At 41.1% G+C, this 20,292-nt stretch overlaps 1 protein-coding gene across 7 annotated transcripts in view; it reads right to left on the bottom strand.

Moving 5' to 3' along the window:
• CFLAR (CASP8 and FADD like apoptosis regulator) overlaps positions 1-20,292 on the bottom strand; it is a 71,451-nt gene that overhangs the window by 30,886 nt on the left and 20,273 nt on the right. The window contains exon 1 of one of the 7 annotated variants that reach the window (XM_043577466.1): positions 14,543-14,736. The exons of 1 other annotated variant lie outside the window; for it this stretch is intronic. The gene's annotated coding sequence lies outside the window, so the exon portion shown is untranslated. Of the gene's footprint in view, positions 1-3,039; positions 3,778-10,551; positions 10,606-11,953; positions 12,054-14,542; positions 14,737-20,292 lie in introns of those variants that run through there. 5 more of the 7 variants (XM_043577463.1, XM_043577465.1, XM_043577462.1 and 2 more) reach the window with 5 other exon arrangements.

Below are 20,292 nucleotides of genomic sequence, written 5' to 3'. Positions count from 1 at the left end.
GTTTGTTCCCTCCAACCATTATACCAGGACTGTTTTCTGCCAGTCACGCACACCCAGCAAGCGAACTGGCATGCTGTCTTCCCTCTGTACTAATGGAGGTATAGTTTGGCAGCAAAATCCAAATTACTCAGTGGAAGCATCTGGCATATTCAGAAAAAATATCAAAAGGAAAACTACAGATCTCATGCTGAGTCAAGCCAACACGCAGCAAAATGCCAGTGTGTATATGTTAGGGTGGTGTTGAGGCAGTTAAGTGTAGCTAAAGGTGACAGGCACTTGAGAAAGGGGAGCATGGAAGGGAGACCTAGGGCTCGGGTCCAGATAATCACTACTTTGTTGGGGTTTCTTTTAAGCCCAAACCAAGAAATTAACATAAAAAGTACTCTCAGACTAAGGAAGCCTATAAGATCTTCAGAGGCAAACTCAAAACCACCCCATAAAGCTACCTTCACAACCCAGGGCATATGAGACATCCATTATGCTAGAGGCAAGTTCATGCTTAAAAATTACCATGTACAAAAATAAAAATCACCATGACAGTAGACAACACAAATAAAATTCACATCTGAAGAACCTACATCTGAAAGAATTTAAATAAGTATGAAAATAATTCCAAAAAAATGAGGAAAATTTCTGCAGTATAATAGGCCAAATGAATGGTTCTGAATCAGTGGCAATTTTGTCCCTCAGGGGACATTTGACAATGTCTTGAGACATTTTCGTCATCATTACCAGGTGGTGCTACTGGCTGTAGAAAACAGAGGCCAGGGATGCTGCTAAACGTCCCCGGATGTACATTCCCCACAAAAAGGAATTATCCAACCACAAATACCAATAGTGCTAAGATTGAGAAACTCTACATTAGATAATTGAAAAAAAACTGGCTATCATAGACACTCAAATGAATTTATAAATACAATATAAGTCCAATAAAATTTTTTAAAAAATTTCCATGGACTGTGGCAAGATGATTTTAAACGTATGTTAAGGAGGAGAAAGTCTAAAAATAGCCAATATAAGTTTTAAGAACAACCAGTTAGAAGAAGTTGCCTTACCAGATATCAAGGTTTTATACAAATGTAATATGGCACAGGGGATATATAATAAAGCAACCAATACACAGGTGAGGACTCAGAAATCAATCCATACACAGATGACTGAGGTGGTCCTGAAAATCAATAGAGAAATGACATTCATATCCAGAAATGGGGCTGGGATAACTGGTTATTCAATACATATAGGGGGAAATTGAGATCCTGTCCTCATATCACTTACAAGTCAATTCCACATGTACTCAAGTCCTGGATATAAAATTCTAAATGAAAATCTATACCCTCTGATTACAAAAGGATTTTATAAGACATAAAAAATACACATCCTTTTAAAAATGAAAAAGATTAAAAAATGATAAAGCACAGACAGAGAAAGCAAATGCATCATATTTAATTAACAAAGAATTAGTATCCAGAATATAGAAAGCATTTCCACAGGGGCACCTAGCTGCCTCAGTCAGTAGAGCATGTGGCTCTTGATCTTGGGGTTGTTGGTTCAAGCCCCACAATGGGTATAGAGATTACTTAAAATTAAAATCTTTGAGAAAGAAAGAAAGAAAGAAAGAAAGAAAGAAAGAAAGAAAGAAAGAAAGAAAGAAGGGAGGATGGGCTAAATGGGTAAGGGGCATTAAGGAATCTACTCCTGAAATCATTGTTTCACTATATGTTAACTAATTTGGATGTAAATTTTAAAAAAGAAAAAAAAATTAAAAAGAAAGAAAGAAAGAAAGAAAGAAAGAAAGAAAGAAAGAAAGAAAGAAAGAAATCCTGCAAATCAATAAGTATAAGACAAGCAACCCAAAGGGAAAATGGGCAATAGGCACTTCCCAGAAGAAAAAACCAAATAGCCACTAACCATAAGAGAAGATGCTTGAGCCATAATAGTGGTCAGCAAAATGCAAATTTAAGCTACAATGAGATATTACTTCCCATCAGCTAAATGCTAGTATCTGTTACCAATTGTCACAGAAATATAAAATCACCAACATTACTAGAAGAATCATAAATTAGTACAGCCACTTTGAAGAACAATTTGACAATATTTGGTAAAGATAAAAAATATACATTACTCTATGACATGAAAATTTCATTTCTAATTAAATATCCTTTAAAAACTCTCAGACAGGTATACAAACTATACAGCCTGGAAAAGGAATGAACCAGAACTACATGAATCTCACAAACAAAACACAAAACAACACAACAAATATTTTTGCTGAAGCAAAAAGCAAGTTGCTAAAGCATACATACCATATGATTAATTCACATTAAGATCCTAACTGTTAAAAATAATGCCATATATTGTATAGCAATGTGTGTATGTGTGTGTGTATGTAGTGAAAATATTAAAATATACATAGTAATAATAATTCAGAAAAGTAGTTTCCATTACAGGATGAACAGAATGTGACTAGCTAAAGATGTACAGGGGAAATGACTGAATTTGTAACGTTTTACTTTATAAGCAGAGAAATAGGTATACAGATATCAAAATAAATGTGCCTCAAACCACATTCTCTGACCACAGTACAACAAAATTAGAAAACTATAATAAGCCAAAGGGAAACCCTACACATTTTCAAAGTAAAAAATTAGTTTTTTCTCTTCCACACCCAGCCTTTACCAGTTCACAAGCACTGTATAAAGAAAATACAGGTGTAGGGGAGGAGGAAAGGGAGAAGCAAAGCATGCTGTATAGAAACCAACTCACAGCATTCAAAATGCTTTTAGAGCTTCCATGGTGTATATATAGATAAATATTAGAACAAGAAAGCCTGGAGGCATCCCAAAGTTATCCTCCAAAAGAACAGGTCAGATTTTATTTAGCATGGTTCAAAGATGGAGAAGAGGGGGTTGGGAGTGGGTGGCAGTTCGAATGAGTTCTTTAAAGTTCCATGAAAGGACAGTGCTCACCACTTGCCAGCACCCCCCCCCCCCCCACCGCAACTACCACTGCCTGAGCTGCCTAGCTCAGCACTCCACTCACCTCCTTAGAAGTTCACTTGCAGCTGCTGAGAGACAAAGTGGGGATCCAAATCCAACTCTTTTTCTTTCTTGTTTTCAAATACCCAGTCCTCCTGATCGGTTAATATTCTGTCAGTTTGGTTTCACGCTACTGTTTTAAGCAGTTCACCTTCTCTAGCCAGACAAAACTGGCATCTGGGTATGTTTTCTAAAATTTGTAAGAAATCCCCCTTTTCTTTTTCTCCCCTTACTGGCAAATTCTAGTTTAATTCTTCTTTTCCACACCTACACAAAATCTCCACAGTGCTTCAAACTGTCCCCAATCTTCACAACCAAAGCAACTAAGACCGGTTCCAGTTTCATTTCTCACATGGAGGTCATGGGACCATTGCCATTTAGAAAAACTAAACAAAGCTGATGTCACCAGAGTTAAAATCTACAACACTGACTAATAGAAGGGGTGGTATCAGGTTCTAGAAACAAAAAACACTCCAGGTATTTTCAGTAGAAATACATGTAATACAGGTGCTTCCAAAACTGTTGTAAGGGCTGGAGGAAATGGCTCTCGCCTGGGCTTCTGAAAAAACCTCCTCTATACCCAGAAAGATCTTGGTTCAGCCAGGGCAGTGGGGAGTCAGGAGGCTGTCACTGGGAGTGCTGGGCTCACCTGCATTGGAGTGACCCAGAAATCAGAAAGCATCCGACCACACCACCTGCTTCCAACACCTCTAAATCTGGTGAGTGGACATGGTAACTGCTGCTGCCCAAATCCCTACCTCACCACCACCATGCTTGCCAACAGAGAAACTAACAAGAGCAGCCAGCTGTTAGGCTTTACGTCGATTCTGTTTACAAATCTTGCCTGACTGCACCTAGCTGGCAGAACTTAGTTTACATCCCAGTTGTAAAGGAGTCTAGGAAATGCAGTTTGTAATGTTCCATCCTCTAGGCAGAGATGGGAATGGGTCCTGAGCACCAACTGACCTTAGCCACCACAGAAGGATAATCTATGAGGACATTTTTATCTTCTTTGTGGTTAAATCCTGGGCAAGGACCCCAGTGCCTGACTCATAGTAGGCACTCAATTAGTATTTGCTGAATGAATCAGTGAATAACTGGAGTCTTCACAAGTTGCTACCAGATAATGGCCTCACTTCCTTTTCTCCCTGGACTGATCCTAGAGCACATGCTAACTCTCTCTGACCAACACCTGCAATTATCTTGCCCTTTTGCCTCCTGACCACCAGCTCTTCGGTATATGACTCGTCCTGATTTGCCAGAACTTTCCAGTTTTAGCACTAAAAGTCCTGTCTGTATCATCAGGAAACTCCTCAGTCCTGGGAAAACCAGGATAGTTGGCCACCCCAGCATCCCATCTTTGGATGGTAAGCCTCCTCCACTCATACATTTAGAGTAGCAAGTCATGCCAAAGAGAGAGGGAAAGATCACACCAAACCCTTGTGGCTTTCAACCTGATCTGGTCCTTACTGTCACTCAGCAACTACTTTTACAGGACCTTGGTCAGCTCCATCTCCACAGCTGCCTAACAGCTCTAACTTTCACCACCTACTAGTGCCATCCCTCATCAGTTGACCTTGCCATTTATCAGGCATAAGTTTCCACAACCTTCCACCTTCCCATTGTGGGGCCATCACCTGCTGCCCTTCACCTTTCCAGGGCCATCCACCCCATACCCCCCATGCCCTCTGTCTCTGTGAGCCCCTACAAACACTCTTTCATCAACCTCTCTCTACCTCCAGCTTATAAACATGTTCAAGTCTCTCCAATATTAAAAAAAGAAATAAAACAAAAAAGACCTTAAGCCTGAGATCCCAAGGCCAACCACCCTTTCACTTTATTTCCCTTCACATAAATGGAACCTTATGAAGGAAGAGTCTGCACTCAGTGCTTCAACTCCCACAACTTCAATTCACTCCTTAGTATGCCCCTTATCTGCATCCTCCCTCCCACCATATCCCTTAACATAATGACACTCTGTGCCAAGCCATACTGGAACCTGAGGCAAAAGAAAAATCAGTAATACTGACGCTGTCTCTATTTTAAATTCTGATATTTTGTTCATTGTGACTTTTTTGCATTAATGTCAATTTTTTCCAAAATATTACACTTAAAGATTATTTTTTTTAATTTTTTTAACATTTATTTATTTTTGAGACAGAGAGAGACAGAGCATAAACGGGGGAGGGTCAGAGAGAGAGGAAGACACAGAATCTGAAAGAGGCTCCAGGCTCTGAGCTATCAGCACAGAGCCCGGTGCGGGGCTTGAACTCACGGACCGTGAGATCATGACCTGAGCTGAAGTTGGACGCTTAACCGACTGAGCCACCCAGGCGCCTCAAGATTATTTATCTTGATTGCTGAGTTTGTGAGCACCCTCTTAAACGTTGTGCCTGAAGTAAGTGTCTTACTTGGCTCACCCTAGTATTCCAGTCCTGCTGACAGTGGTCTACTTCCCATTAAGTAGGGAACTTGGTGACGTCCTAGTAGCTACATCCAAAGTCACTTGGAAGCCCTCTTTTACCTGGACACACTACTCCGTCTGATGCTGCCGATTAATCCCTCCTGGAAAGTCTTCTTTGGCTCACCTCAGACCACTATAGCTTATGCAATACCTCCCTGACCTTCTCTGACTCCTCAGTACCCTCTTTCAGCAACTTCTCCTAGCAACTATCTTCTAGCAACTATCTCTCACCCAGACTTTTTCCCTGGTCTTTCTGTTCTCCCTGCCTATGGTCTCAACCCCTCCAAATTGATCTCCTTTCAGAATGAACTTTATAACATTCGTGCTTGAACTAAGTCATTTTCCTGTTTTAAACCTTCCAATGATTCCTCATCTCCCATTGCAGGTTCCAATTTTCTTTGCATTCAAGGCTCCTTGTAGTCCAGCATCTGCCTTCAACTCTTATTAACACAGACTTTGCACATTTGGCTTCAACCTAACTTCAACACAGAGTTCTTTCCCATGCCTCTATGCCTTTGCTTGGACTACCCTCTTCTACTTACATGTCTAGCAAAAACAAAACAAAACAAAACCCTTCTCAGTTTTCAGGGCCAGCTGAAGCATCTCCTACTGTGTAAAGCTTTCCTGGGAAAAGCACACACAGACTTAGCCAGTAACTTTTTTGTATTATCACAGTACTATGAACATACCTCCTTGGTATCCAGCATTAGTCCCAATAGGCGAGAGTAAAGTGTGGTTAACTTAAGTCAGGCTTCTCAGTCTTTCTCACAGGATGTCAATTTTGCCTCCAAACTATCTGGTATCTAAAGCACATAACATTCTCTGTAATCAGCAGCACAGCCACCAGCATAACTGGTTCCCATTATACCTCGACCTGTCCAAAGACATACTGAATATTCCATTCTTTGTAGTGCTTCTGTATCTGAAGCAAGGTCATAGCATGGCATGAAAACAAACAAACAAACATGGTCACAGTATGAAAGCAAATGTAATTTCCCTGAAACACCACAAAACTGAACAGTGATGGAGAAAAGCCAGCTTTGCCAGCTGCAGAAAGCAGCATGCAAAGCTGGAACTTTCATGTGTCTGGAAATCCCCACTGAGATATGAACATAAAGTCCCCGAGAGAGTCACCAGAAGATTCTGAAAGGATCAAGGAGAAGGGGTTACATGATCCTGGGCAAAAGAGAAGTAGCCATCTCATGGGAGTTCTAGAACCTAACAGAACCCACCATCCTCCCGTTTGTGTACAGAATCTGTAGAGGTGGGAAGTTTGTGTAACAATTCAAGCAGCTAATATAATGAACCCTCTTTCCTCCTCCACCTGAGGCATTTTAAACCTCAGAGAGCACATGAAATGCCATTTTGCACAACCTCCCCCCCCACACACACACAGATATTTAAAATGAGGTCTATAAATAACAGATCATTATGTGGTTCCTGATTTCTGGAATGCTACAGATACATACTCAAACATAGTCTAGATGACCATATACTGAAGCTGAGCCATAAACACTCCAAGTTGAGATGTTACTGACCACTATTATGCATCAGCAGCTAAAATTATATATTAAAACATGATTTGGCTTCACAAGCCATGCGCTTCAATTATAGCAAATTTCCCACAAACAATAGATAATCTCAATTATAAAAAGACATAAAATTAGATTTTTTTAAAACATTTTTTCTTAGTTAGAAAGGGAGAGAGCCAAACCATAAGAGACTCTTAAAAACTGAGAATAAACTGAGGGTTGATGGGGGGTGGGAGGGAGGGGAGGGTGGGTCATGGGCATTGAGGAGAGCACCTATTGGTGTGAGCACTGGGTGTTGTATGGAAACCAATCTGACAATAAATTTCATGTTAAAAAATTTTGTTTTCTTTTTTTAAGTAGGCTCCACGCCCAACATGGGGCTTGAACCCACAATCCTAAGATCAAAAGTTGCATATTCGACAGACTGAGCCAGCCAGGTGCTCCCCTAGAAGATATTTTTATGAATTTCTTTAATGAAGTTCAGGCCCATGACTCTCAGGGAAGCTCCCACAAACGCCAACATAACATTACCACCAATCACCTCCCTGTTTTATAACAGTTGCATAGAAGCTGCAGAAAATGAGGGAATGAAAGAACCACAGAACAAGAAAGGATCTAGATAGAAGGAGATTATAAATCATCTAATCAGATACAAAAACATAAACAGAATCACCAGGGGCAATAAAAGTAAATCCTTTTATTTTTTTTTTATTTAAAAAAAAATTTTTTTCAACGTTTATTTATTTTTGGGACAGAGAGAGACAGAGCTTGAACGGGGGAGGGGCAGAGAGAGAGAGGGAGACACAGAATCGGAAACAGGCTCCAGGCTCTGAGCCATCAGCCCAGAGCCCGACGCGGGGCTCGAACTCCCGGACCGCGAGATCGTGACCTGGCTGAAGTCGGACGCTTAACCAACTGCGCCACCCAGGCGCCCCAAAAGTAAATCCTTTTAATGCAATGGCCCACTCCATCTTAACCAAAGTTAAATTTCCACAAGGGCAAACTTCTCCTACATAGCCCAAGCACCTAAGAGTATCTCCCCAAGAATACCTAAGAGTTCTGCCCAACCTGTAATTAAACTCACTGCAAATAGATATCTCCATGTTCTCTGGCCAGTGCTTTTCTGTCCCAACCTCTTTGCTCAAGCATTTGCCTCCATTTGGAAAGCTCTTCCCCTCTTCCCAGTCTCTACCTATTGAAATTCTACCCCACCTTTCAAGACTTCACTTCCATAAGCTTATCTTGATCCCCAAATCAAGTCATCTCCTGCTGCTTAGTAGCACTGTTTTATTTATTTATTTATTTATTTATTTATTTATTTATTTATAGTCTTTATTTATTTATAGTCTTTATTTATTTTTGAGAGAGACAGCACAAGCAGGAGAGGAACAGGGAGGAAAGGAGACACAGAATCCAAAGCAGACTCCAGGCTCTGAGCGGGCAGCACAGAGCCTGACGCAGGGCCAGAACTCACTAACTGTGAGATCATGACCTGAACCGAAGTCAGGCGCTTAACCGACTGAGCCACCCAGGCGCCCCATCGTAGCACTGTTTTTACTTTCGTCTGGCATTTATCTTATTCTAGTTGGGTACCTGTCATATGTGGTGAGGTCCTTGAGGATTGGTAGGTTCTCATTCACCTTCATTAGGCTGTGGTGAGCCCTGGCCAGGCCTGCCAAAAACAGACTGTCATCATTACACAGCTCCAGCAGGCCTGAACATGTGTAATGCTTACTCATCCTTTCACAATGTACAATGAAGCAAGATGGGAGCAGATATCATACTTGGAACCTGACTGTTAGATCCAGGAAACAGATTGTGAAAGGTAGCTTTTGCAAATATAAGGGGTAACAATGCTATTGGTTAAGTAACAGTGGCTTAAATGTGATTTGTAAAAGGCTGGGTGAGCCCCTATGCAGGGCTTCCTAGGACCTGGCAGGACCTCACCTTGAACAGGCAGAATACAACATCTCTAGCCAAGATGTGTTAACAAAAGGTACATCTCCCTGTACCTTTAGCTAAAATTTTACCTTTTGCATTTATCACAATTTCTAAAACCCTAAGATTTATGTGTCAGGATTTTCATTTTTGCCAAGTCTCTAGGCAGGTCCTCTGTGTGTGGTATAATTCTCAAAGGATGGACTCAAAGATGCCTAAATTTAAAGAATTCTTTTCTCAAATAGGACATCAACAAAATTACTAATACTTTGGGGCACCTGGGTGCCTCAGTCAGCTAAGTGTCCAACTCTTGGTCTCATGGCTTCATGGGTTGGAGCCCCACATTGGGCTCTGCACTGACAGCATGGAGCCTGCTTGGGATTCTCTCTCTCTCCTCTCTCTCTCTGCCCCTCCCCCACTTACACTGTCTCTGTCTCTCTCAAAATAAATAAACTTTTTAAAAAATTACTAATACCTTGTATGGCTCAGATACGTACAAAGAATTAAGGCTAGGTCACAGCCCTTCTTTGCACTACTTGGAACTAAGATCTGGTCTCTGAACTCAGACTTTGCTGAAGCATTAAAATTTGGAATCCTGCTTAAACTCAGTTTTGCCTGTTGGTTTTTGTTGCTGTTGCCGTTGTTGAAGAAATTGAAGCCTCAGAGTAAATTGATGAATGTAGTAAATGCCTCACACTATCATATGGCTGTTTGGTGTCTTCTTTATCACCATACAACTGCTATCAGGAAGATACACATTCCCTCTTCTCAAGGTTTTCATCAAAGGACTCAAAAGGGGGTCAAGAAACAACCCAGGTATCAGTTATGCTACAGTAAAATAAAATATTTAGCAAATATTCTCTGAGGCCCATCTATACAGGACTAGCTTGAATTAAAAATTCAACCTAGGGGTGCCTCAGTTGGTCGAGAGTCCAAATCTTTTTTTTTTTTTTAATTTATGTATTTTTGAGAGAGAGAGAGAGAGAGAACACAAGCTGGGGAGGGGCAGAGAGAGAGAGAGAGAGACAGAGAGAATCCAAAAAAGGTTCCAGGCTCCGAGCTGTCAGCACAGACTCCGATGCAGGGCTCGAACTCACACACCATGAGATCCTGACCTGAGCTGAAGTCAGATGCTTAACCAACTGAGCCACCTAGGCGCTCCAAGAACCCATCTTATGGTTTGGGAGCTTGAGCCCCACATTGGGATTCTCTCTCTCTCTCCCTCTCTCTGCTCCTCCCTGCTTGCACTCTCTGTCTCAAAATAAATAAATAAACTTAAACAAATTCAACCTAATAGGTATATTTTCTCAGTTTATACAACAGATTCTTAGTAGCTAAAGGGACAAGGTTAGCCCATCAGGAAACAGTCGTGTTCAAAATCACAAGTTGTGCATAATACCGGAGATACAAAGCTCTTAAACTTATTTTTATAGCATTCTTTCTTTTAATTATAAAAAGCACTACTTGGATGCTATAGGAAAATCTGGAAAATGAAGAAAAGTGAAGAAGAAAACTAAAATTCCTCATTTGCTTCAGCCCCATCTTTATCTCTGGTACCTGTTTCCAGCTTCTCAATTCCTACCTGGTTCCTCTTTCTACTTTCCGTGGCATTCCTGTTCACAACCCGGATGAAAAAGATAGACTCAGTAAATGCAGGTGCTCAGTAAATGCTGAATGTAGGGAATAATTAACTTAATATTTATTTATTTTATTCAATTCTTGCAAGGAATTTGATTCATTCACCAGATAGTATCCACGCAAGATTTTCATGTGCTTTATTCTTTAAAACAAATATCACTGATTTAAAAAACTATACTTTTTGAAAGCTTCAAGTCCAAAACCAAAACCAAACAAACAAAATATAGTAAGCTAAAGTGAAGATCTGAAAGAAGTTAAAAAAAAAACAACAAAAACAACAACTCAAGAACTTGACAAGTAGATAAGGAAGCTTATCAGACGATAAAAGGAAATCATTACCCTGGGGAACATTTTAAACCTTGGAGCACGGAACTACAAGAGGATTTTCAATTATATTGAAAAACTGAAGCATATAGATATTAATGTAAATAAAATCAGTTAATTTCTCCAGCAGAAAGGTTCCATGTAGAAGACACAAACCATCTTGAATATATATATGAACGTTGTATCACATCTTTCACAAGTACTGAATCATCAAAGATGACAACCCAATATATAGAATAAGAAGAAAACAATGAGGAAGCTGTTTGTTTTGCACAAAAACTTAAATGGACAAATAAAGACAATATGGCTAAAAGCAGAGACCATCAGAGAAAAAAGCAGTTTTATCTGGAAAGAAAATATTAAAATATATACATATTCATCATTCATTCATTCATATGTACATGAAGTCAAAGAAGAAATTATTTCTCTAAACCCAGAATTGAGGGAGAAAAAACACTGGGGGCATATGAGCAAGCAGATGAATTAAATGTAAATTGTGGATACACATATTCTCAGAAACAAGAAAGGTGGTCATTAGGGGGAAAAAAATCATTAGAAACACTGATGCCAGAGGGGAGTGAAATTACATCTGAGAAAAGTAGAGATGTTAATAGAAAAAAAAAAAAAAACAGTTCTGAAATGCAGTTGAACAGCATCATACAAGAAAACAAAAGAGCAAAAAATTATATATTTAAAAACACTTAAAAGGCTGTATTTGAGTGTGTAAATGTCTGAAAAAGACACTAAACTGCAACCTTTGGTTATCTTAGGGAACAGACTCCTGAGAGCTTTCTCTATTTACTCTGCATGAATTTTAACACAGAAAATTATAATACAACTTAACTGAAAAGTTTTTAAAGAAAAGTATTAGGATACAGAGTGTTAAGTGCAATTCATGGTAAGTGTAAAGACAGCCACAGAGTGTATGAAAATGTAGAGGAAGGGAACATTCGTGGGTGGGTTATGAAGTCTTGAGAGAGGAGGTGACAAGCTGAACATAAAGGAGAAATAGTGTTTCTTACCTCACTGATGCATAGTACGGAAAACAAGAATGAGCGTTGAGTACATGTTGCCCTGTTACCTGTCATTACTTCTCCAACTGGCCCCACCATCTTCCTCCCATTCCTCCCCTGTCAGTGGCCCCCCTCCAGGCCCCTTAAGCCCAAGTTACCCGTGTGGGTAACTGCTCCGTCTCCCCCAACCACTCTGAGAGCCTCTGGGGGAAGGAACCAAGTTCAGTTCCGTCTCTATGTCCCCAGCACCCAGAACTCAGCCTGGCCCATACGAGCTCAATAAATGTTTGTAGGATTACACTGAATCAAAGGAAAGGAGTCAGTTGAGTCCAAAAACACGACTTTAATTAACTTTTGCGGCCCTACAAAAGAAGAAATAACCAAACGGAGTCCGTTCCTCAGATTTAAAAAAGTGACATGCCTCGTGACTTATACTGCTGTAAAATGAATCCCCAGGAGGCTCCAGAACCGGCCGGAAGGGCCAAGAGGGGCTCAATCCTTTTCTGCCAGGATCCGGGACAGTTACAGCCCCGGAGCCCAGGGCGACTCCCGCAAGGGGGCGCAGGTCGAGAGAGGAGAGACGGACAGGATTCTTATTCTACTCATGCCCGGGTAGGCCGGCTCTTCCCGTTGGATCTCAGGCGGGAAGGGGACCCACCAGTGCTGGACCTGCCGTTAGGGGAAACCGCGTCGGGAGTACTCCGGGAACTGGAGGAGAGCGTTGCACGCATCAACAGGTGCACTCCCCATTGGGCTTTCCGCGAGCCTCTTCCAGCTGAGCCCCTGTGCGCCTCTTCCAGGCCGCCCACAAGAGACTTAAGGCTCGAGAACCCTCAGCCCCCCACACCTAAGAAACTCCACGAGAGCACATGCGCTGCTGTCCCGAAACTCTCCGTTGTGTAAGCAAAGGGCCCACGTGGCGCTCCGGGGAATTAACGTGCTGCTGGGGGAGACCCATTGGGTGGGTGCTGCGGCTACGCCCCACCTCCCCACTGAGAGTGAAGGTCTGACTCGCGGGCGCCCCAGGGACAAAAACTACTTCGTTTCAATTTGCGGTAGGCCCCCTGCTACCCTGAAAAAACTGCCCTTTACTACACTCCCACCCACCCACGCCCATTTCCAGGGGGCAAGGTGCACTTCACACCTGCAGGCGGATTCAGTCTCCTTCTTAAAGCAGGTGCAAGCTAGTAAGTAATATAGTGTTACAGAGAAGTACCAAGGTCAGTAACAAACAGAAATCTAAAACATAAAGTCGTTAGAAAAGGCCATTTTAATCAGGACCTTCATCCCAGAAGCTGTAAGTAAAACACAAGGTAACATGAAAAGGGAAAACTTCTGTATGGCAAACATTCAAAATTCCTTTCCAAATTTGAGTCTTTTCTTTTTAATTTTGGAGTTAAGCCAAGTTTTTTCCTAATGAACTTTATTGTAAGATTATTTAGGGGCACCACCAGAGGGAAAATACCAAAAATTCTGTTCCTCTTATCTGAAATATCTTAACTAAAGTAGGTCAAGCCCACCAGAGCCCAGTTTAAATTTTAGATTACCCAGGTCTGTCGGTGTCCAAATGCTTGACATATTCTCTCTATTGGCACTACAGTCTCATTGCGTAAAAAATTTCAAGTGTCAACAAATGAAAATAATTCGAGGCAATTTAGCGTCCTTACTAACCTACGCCCTTACTCATTTCCTGTTCCCTTGAACCAAAAACGTACTTCAGTGGCCTTTGTTCTATTGCATTCCACTGTTAATGTTTAAAAAGAACAAGTCCTTCTGTCCCAATCCGGACACAGTCAAGAAATAACATCTTGAACTCAACGTCTCCCAGTTCTTTGGGGGGAGGCGGGGAGCGGAGAACAAGTTTAAGCTAAGGCTTAACCAAAAGCTTACCAATCATTCCAAACTTTCGCAAAGTTTCAGTGCAATTTGCCAAAATACATATTGCACTGCTGTGAAAAACAACAGTCCTGACCTACTTCACCAGGCTATGGGGAGAAAGTAAAAATTCCTGCCAGACCAGCTACTCCGGCGGAGACACATACATACTGCTGCAGGAAAAGTCTTCTTTCTCATCAACTTTTCGAAAGAAAAAAAGCCAAGTCTTTTGAACAGTTTACCCCAGGAATTGAGCAACTTTCAATTTTAAGCAACGTTTATTCGTCCTCTGGAGCTTCAGTGTTAGGCAAGGGTTACGTGGGCTGGAGGGTAGGGGCTCTCGGGACAGCACCCGGGACCCTGGCAGCCTCCCGCGGCCCTGCTGAGAAGTAGGGTGGGGGAGGGCGAGGGAGCGGGTTTGTTAGGCGGTTTGTCCCGCTGCCACCGCCCCCTGCCACCGCCCCCAGCCGCCCCCGGGAGGGTGCCTGCCCTTACGGGAGGTAAGGACCCCACAGGACTGAGTCACCTGCCAGAAGGCCCCCTCTTCCCGTAACCCCTGCCTGGCTTCTCCCGCCCCAGACCAGTTCCGGGAAGAGCTAGTCCGCGAGTAGCTGCGAGGGGCGGGAGGGGCGGCTGGGGAGCCCCCCCCCCCCGCCCCCACCAGCCTCGAGTCTTGGATCTGGGGAGGGTGGGGAGCGGGGAGAGCAAGCCCTGGGCACTTACCGTCCTGCTCACCGCGGGTCTCTTCGTAGGCTGCCCTGTCAGGCTTCGCTGACACTGACGCAGAAAATCGTAGGCAAGATGGAGAAAGGAAACTGAAAGCCTAAGCCTGGAAGCGGACGTGGCGCCTTCCTGCCCAGTCACGCCTCCATTGGCCTTGCTCACCCAGGAAAAGCCGCTAAGAAAGCTTGATGGCCTGACGTTCACTGTGTTAAACCCAGAGACCCCCCTCCGCCCCCCCATTCACCAGTCCCTGAGTCCTTTTGAATTAAAACACTCCTGTGCCACAGTCAACCAGCTGTTAATACCCTCTATTACTGAGCAGGGGAGAAAAAATATCACCCCAAAATGTGTCTTTGGCATGTGGATTGTTCTGGTGATTATTTTCAAGAAACTCGGAAAGAACCTTTGACCCTCCCTCTAACTGTGTAGACGAATTTGGATGTGCTCTAGGAAGGGACCTATCAACATAGTTAACTATAGTATAATATGAACTACGTGTTTTAGACAGGGAAGAATTTAGCAAAGTCTGTTAAAATTCCTCTCTCTCTCCCATTGTTTCCGTCTGGCCCAGCAAACATTTGTTTACCGAACATTTACTCTCTTTCATCTTCCTGTGAATTGTCTTCCTTCCCTTTGAGGTCCCAGGCCCCTGACCCCTCCCTTCTCCTTATCTCTGAATGACACAGAAGCCTCACTTGCCTGACTGCCTGATAGGTAGGTAATTAAATTTTGTAGTCTGTTAATCTGTCATATGCCAATTTAATTCTTAGACCAGACAAAAGAACGTTGAAAGGTAAAGTAAAATTGTCTTCTTCCTCAATATCTGGATATGCTATGAACCCAGGGTGTTTGTTTAAGGTAGTTCTAGTTGTCATTAAGAGCAAGCAAACACTGCTAGTGTTTGGATACCAATGCATGGGAATGAATAATAATCGCAAGTGCAAAAGCACTTTATATTTTAATGTTTATTCCTAAAAACCACTGTCTTCTGTGTCTTTTTTTTTCTTAACTTTTCTTGAAATCAATTTAAGCTTATAGGAAAGTTGCAAGAATAACACCAAGAGATTACTGTCCTGACAGCATGAGGAGCTCAGATGACCCACTCCCCAGTGATACTGATGAAAATTATTTTAAAACAAGCGAACAACAAATAATCACTTAAACCCTTGGAAATAGTCCTGAGAGAAAAACAGCAAATGAAAAAAATATCTATTCAAGAAAATCCATGAAAATGTGATAAGAAAGGCGAGTGAGAATCTGTAGTATTTCAACCAGGACCGCTTCACCCTCTCTACTCAGCAGAGACCCCACTCTGCTGCAATCAAGAACACAGGTTCTCCTCTCCCCATAATTCCAGGGGGTGGAGCAGAATGTCAGCAATTCTCACCAGGCCCTAGTACCCGACGCTAAAGCTAAATCCTGGGTAGGTGTGGTTGAGAGATGGAGGATCTTTTCTCCCATCCAGTCCACTCATGGAATAGAGGATCTACCTTGGGCTGGAGTGCTGCGAATACTAGGGACCTAATCCCCCTCACCTCAGAAGTGATAGTTGGGACCAGAGAGATAAGCCAGAGGACCTCGGGTTACTACCCCCTCCTCTACCTAGAGTTCAGCCCCTAAGAGCAGAGATGTGACTCAGTTTGCCACTGTTCTTCCTCTTCCCCAAAGCCCTGGCTCTCTAATTGGGGGGGGGGGGGGGGGGGGGGGGGGGAGTCCATGAAACACATAGCTTAAATCTCTTCCCAAAGGAAGTGATTTCATGTGCCAAAAACATGGAGAAATGTAAGCCAAGCAGTGCTCTCAAAAACCTGGGGATTTTGGTGTTAGGCAATTGTGAGGAGATTCAAGATATGGGCTAAATTGTAAGTTGGCTAGTTTGCCAGAGAGAACCAAAGATAAAGACAGTTGAGGGAAGCCCTCCTTGGGTGAGAACAGATAATAACACTGACCTCATAAAATATTGCTTCAAAGGACCCAGAAGTTGATTGGATCCATTTATAGAGAAATTTATGTCTCAGGACAGCATTGAAAATAATAGAGCAATCAGGCAGTAAACTGTTGAAGTTTAACAGCTGGGTGTGGTCAGGAAATAAGACAAAGAGAGCTGTAGCCAAATTACCATAATACTAGGATAAAAACATCAGAAATTTAAGGGGGGTGGGGGAGTAAACTTTACTAAAATAATCCAGCCAGTCACTAAACAAATAAACAAGCAAATAATAATAACAAAGTGAGGAGGACGAGGGAGGAAAAATAAGCACCCAGAGTTGGTACTTGTAATAAATGCCCAGTTTCCAAAGAAAAAACAAGGAAGCATGCAAGGAAACAGGAAGGTATGACTCATACACTGGAAAAATAGGCAATAAAAACTGCCTGTGAGAGCAACTTGATGTCAGATTTATCAGAAAAAAATTCAAAGTAGCCATTATAAATATTTTCCCAGAGCTAAAGAAAAGCAGGATTAAAGAAGAAAGGTACTGATGAAGTTTGGGGGTGATGCATGGAGTGGTCCAGAGCCAATGGCCAAGAAAGAATTCTTGAAGACATCTTTGGTGCAAAAACGTGATTTTATTAAAGCATGGGAACAGGACCCGTGGGCAGAAGAGCGTCACAGGGGTCATGATGGATAACTCATTATATACCCTCAGGTTGGGAGGGGGTCAGGGATAGAGTAAGTCTCTAAGGTATTTTGGGAGCAAGGTTTCCAGGACCTTGAGGGGCTAGATGTTGCTAGGCAACCATTTATTATCATTTAATAAAACCTCAGTCATAAGACCCTTCAGATATATATCAGGGGGCCATAAGCCACGTATCACACATCATCAAGCCACATATTACATATTATGTCACACATATCCCACCTGGGGTGGGGAGGGGTAGGTGGGAAAGAAGTGTGCTGTTAGCCTGTATTTTGCCCTCAGCTTGGCCCACACTCCTTCATCAGTATGAATGTCATATCAAAGAGAGAATACCAGTAAAGAGATATTCAGTCCCTAGAGCAGGGACATAACTCAGAAATTATAGAAATGAACCAAATAGAAACTCTGGAGTGGAAATAACTTTATTATGGGCTCAACAGTAGATTTGAACTGGCAGAAGAAAGAATAAGCTAACTAGGAAATGGAGATTATACAAGCCAAAGAACAGAGAGAAATGAAGAGAGCCTCAGAGAAATGTGCAACACCATGGAGCACACCAAACACGTGCATAATGGGAATACCAGAAGAAGAGAATGAAAAGAAGCAGAAAAAATATACAAAGAAATCAGAGCTAAAAGCTTCCCAAATGTATTCAAAAACTGTAACCTACACATCCAGGAAGCTCCAAAAATTCCAAATAGGATAAATGCAAAGAGCTCTACAAACAGATACATTACAGTAACAATGCTGAAAGTCAAAGACAAGGAATAAACCCTGAAAGCAACAAAGGAATAACAACTCTTGCTTACAAGTATATACCAGTAAGGTTAATAGTTAACTTCTCACCAAAAACTAAATAAAGGCTAAAGGCAATGAGAAAACATATTCAAAGTGCTGAAAGAAAAAAAACTTTCAACTAAGAATCCTATATCCAGCAAAACAACCTTATGAAAATAAGATTGGGGAAATAAGGTGAAATACTCAAACAAAAACAAAAAAATTATGCTAGCACACCTGCCTTACAAGAATTACTAAAGGAAGTTCTTTAGGCTAAAAGCAAATAACTCCAGACAGTAATTCAAATACTCACACACAAAAAACACCAAAAAAAGTAGTTACAAAATTATAAAAGGCAGTATAAATAAAAACAGTATGGAGGTTCCTCAGAAATTAAAAATAGAAATACCATAATATCCAGTAATTCCACTACTGGGTATTAAAGAAAATTAAAACACTAATTCAAGAAAATATATGCACCCCTATATTTACTGCAGCATTATTTGCAATAGTCAACTTAAGTGTCCACCAATATATGAATGGAAAAAGATGTTTATACATATATGCATACATATATATATATACACACAATAGAATATTAGTCATAAAAAAAAGAATGAAATCTTAACATTTGTGACAACATAGATGGACCTAGAGGGTATTATGCTGAAATAAGTCAGACAAAGACAAATGATTTGATTTCACTTATATGTGGAATCTAAAACACTAACACACATAACAAATGAGCAAACAAAAAAATAGAAACAGACTCATAAATACAGAAAACAAACTGGTGGCTGCCAGAGGAGGGGAGTGGGTGGGTTGATAGGAAAAATAAGGGAAGAGGATTAAGGAGTACAAACTTCCAGTTATAAAAGAAATAAGTCCAGACTAAGTACAGCATAAGGAAAATTATTGCAATAACTTTGTATGGTGACAAAAGGTAAATATACTTATGGTGAGCATTTCATAATGTAATTGTCAAATCATTATGTTGTACACCTGAAACAAATATTATATGTCAACTATAATTCAATTAAAAACAAAAAAAATTCAAAAAAACAAAAAAAATAGAAAATAGTATAAATTAATATTTCTTCTCTTCCTCTTAATTGGTTTAAAAAGCAATTGTGTAAAGAAATGTAATGGATCATCGTGCCTATAACAGAGAAATTAATATATGTGAAATATATTTGCCAATAATAGCACAAAGGAGGTGGGTAGGAGCAAAGCTATACTGGGATAAGGAAATGACTACAGATGGTAAAGTAATAATTGTACCAATGTATTTTTGAATGTATAACATTAATTGATGTGATATATAACAAAATACCACAAAGGGAGGAAAGAGGGAATAGAGCTATGTAGGAGCAAGATTTCTATATTTCATTGGAACTAGCTAGTATAAATCCCAGCTGCCTCTGGTAAATTAAGACGTAAATGGTAAACCATAGAGAAATCACTAAAAAATAACTTTAAAAAATATGTTGAAAAATCATTAAAGAAATTAAGATACTACATTAAAAAATATATGCTTAATGCAAAAGGAAGCAGTAAAGGAGATATAAAGGGACAGAAAAGGCATGAGACATATAGAAAACAAAAAGTAAAAGTAAAATGGCACATGCAAATCCAACTATGTAAATAATAATATTAAATGGAAAAGGGGGCACCTAGGTGGTTCAATTGGTTAAGCATCCGACTCTTGATTTTGATGCAGGTTTATGAGTTCGAGCCCCGCATCGGGCTCTGTGCTGACAGCTCAGAGCCTGGAGCCTGTTTTCAGATTCTGTGTCTCCCTCTCTCTGACCCTCTCCTGTTCATGCTCTGTCTCTCACTGTCTCAAAAATAAATAAAACGTTAAAAAAATTTTTTTAAATAAAAAAAAATTTTTTAAAAAATACGCCATGGGGCGCCTGGGTGGCGCAGTCGGTTAAGCGTCCGACTTCAGCCAGGTCACGATCTCGCGGTCCGTGAGTTCGAGCCCCGCATCAGGCTCTGGGCTGATGGCTCAGAGCCTGGAGCCTGTTTCCTATTCTGTGTCTCCCTCTCTCTCTGCCCCTCCCCCGTTCATGCTCTGTCTCTCTCTGTCCCACAAATAAATAAACGTTGAAAAAAATTTTTTTTTTAAATACGCCAAAGATTTGAATAGACACTTTACAAAACAATTGCCAATAAGTACATGAAATGATACTTGATACCAATAATTATTAGGGAAATGCAAATTAAAAGCCTACTGGAATGGCTAAAATCAAAAGAACTGACAATACAAAGTATCAGCGAGAATATGGAACAACTTCAACTTTAATACAATGCTAGCAGAAATGTAAAATG

This window comes from Prionailurus bengalensis, chromosome C1 (assembly GCF_016509475.1).
Source record: "Prionailurus bengalensis isolate Pbe53 chromosome C1, Fcat_Pben_1.1_paternal_pri, whole genome shotgun sequence".
Lineage (NCBI taxonomy): Eukaryota > Metazoa > Chordata > Mammalia > Carnivora > Felidae > Prionailurus > Prionailurus bengalensis.
This window is presented reverse-complemented; position numbering and strand designations above follow the sequence as displayed.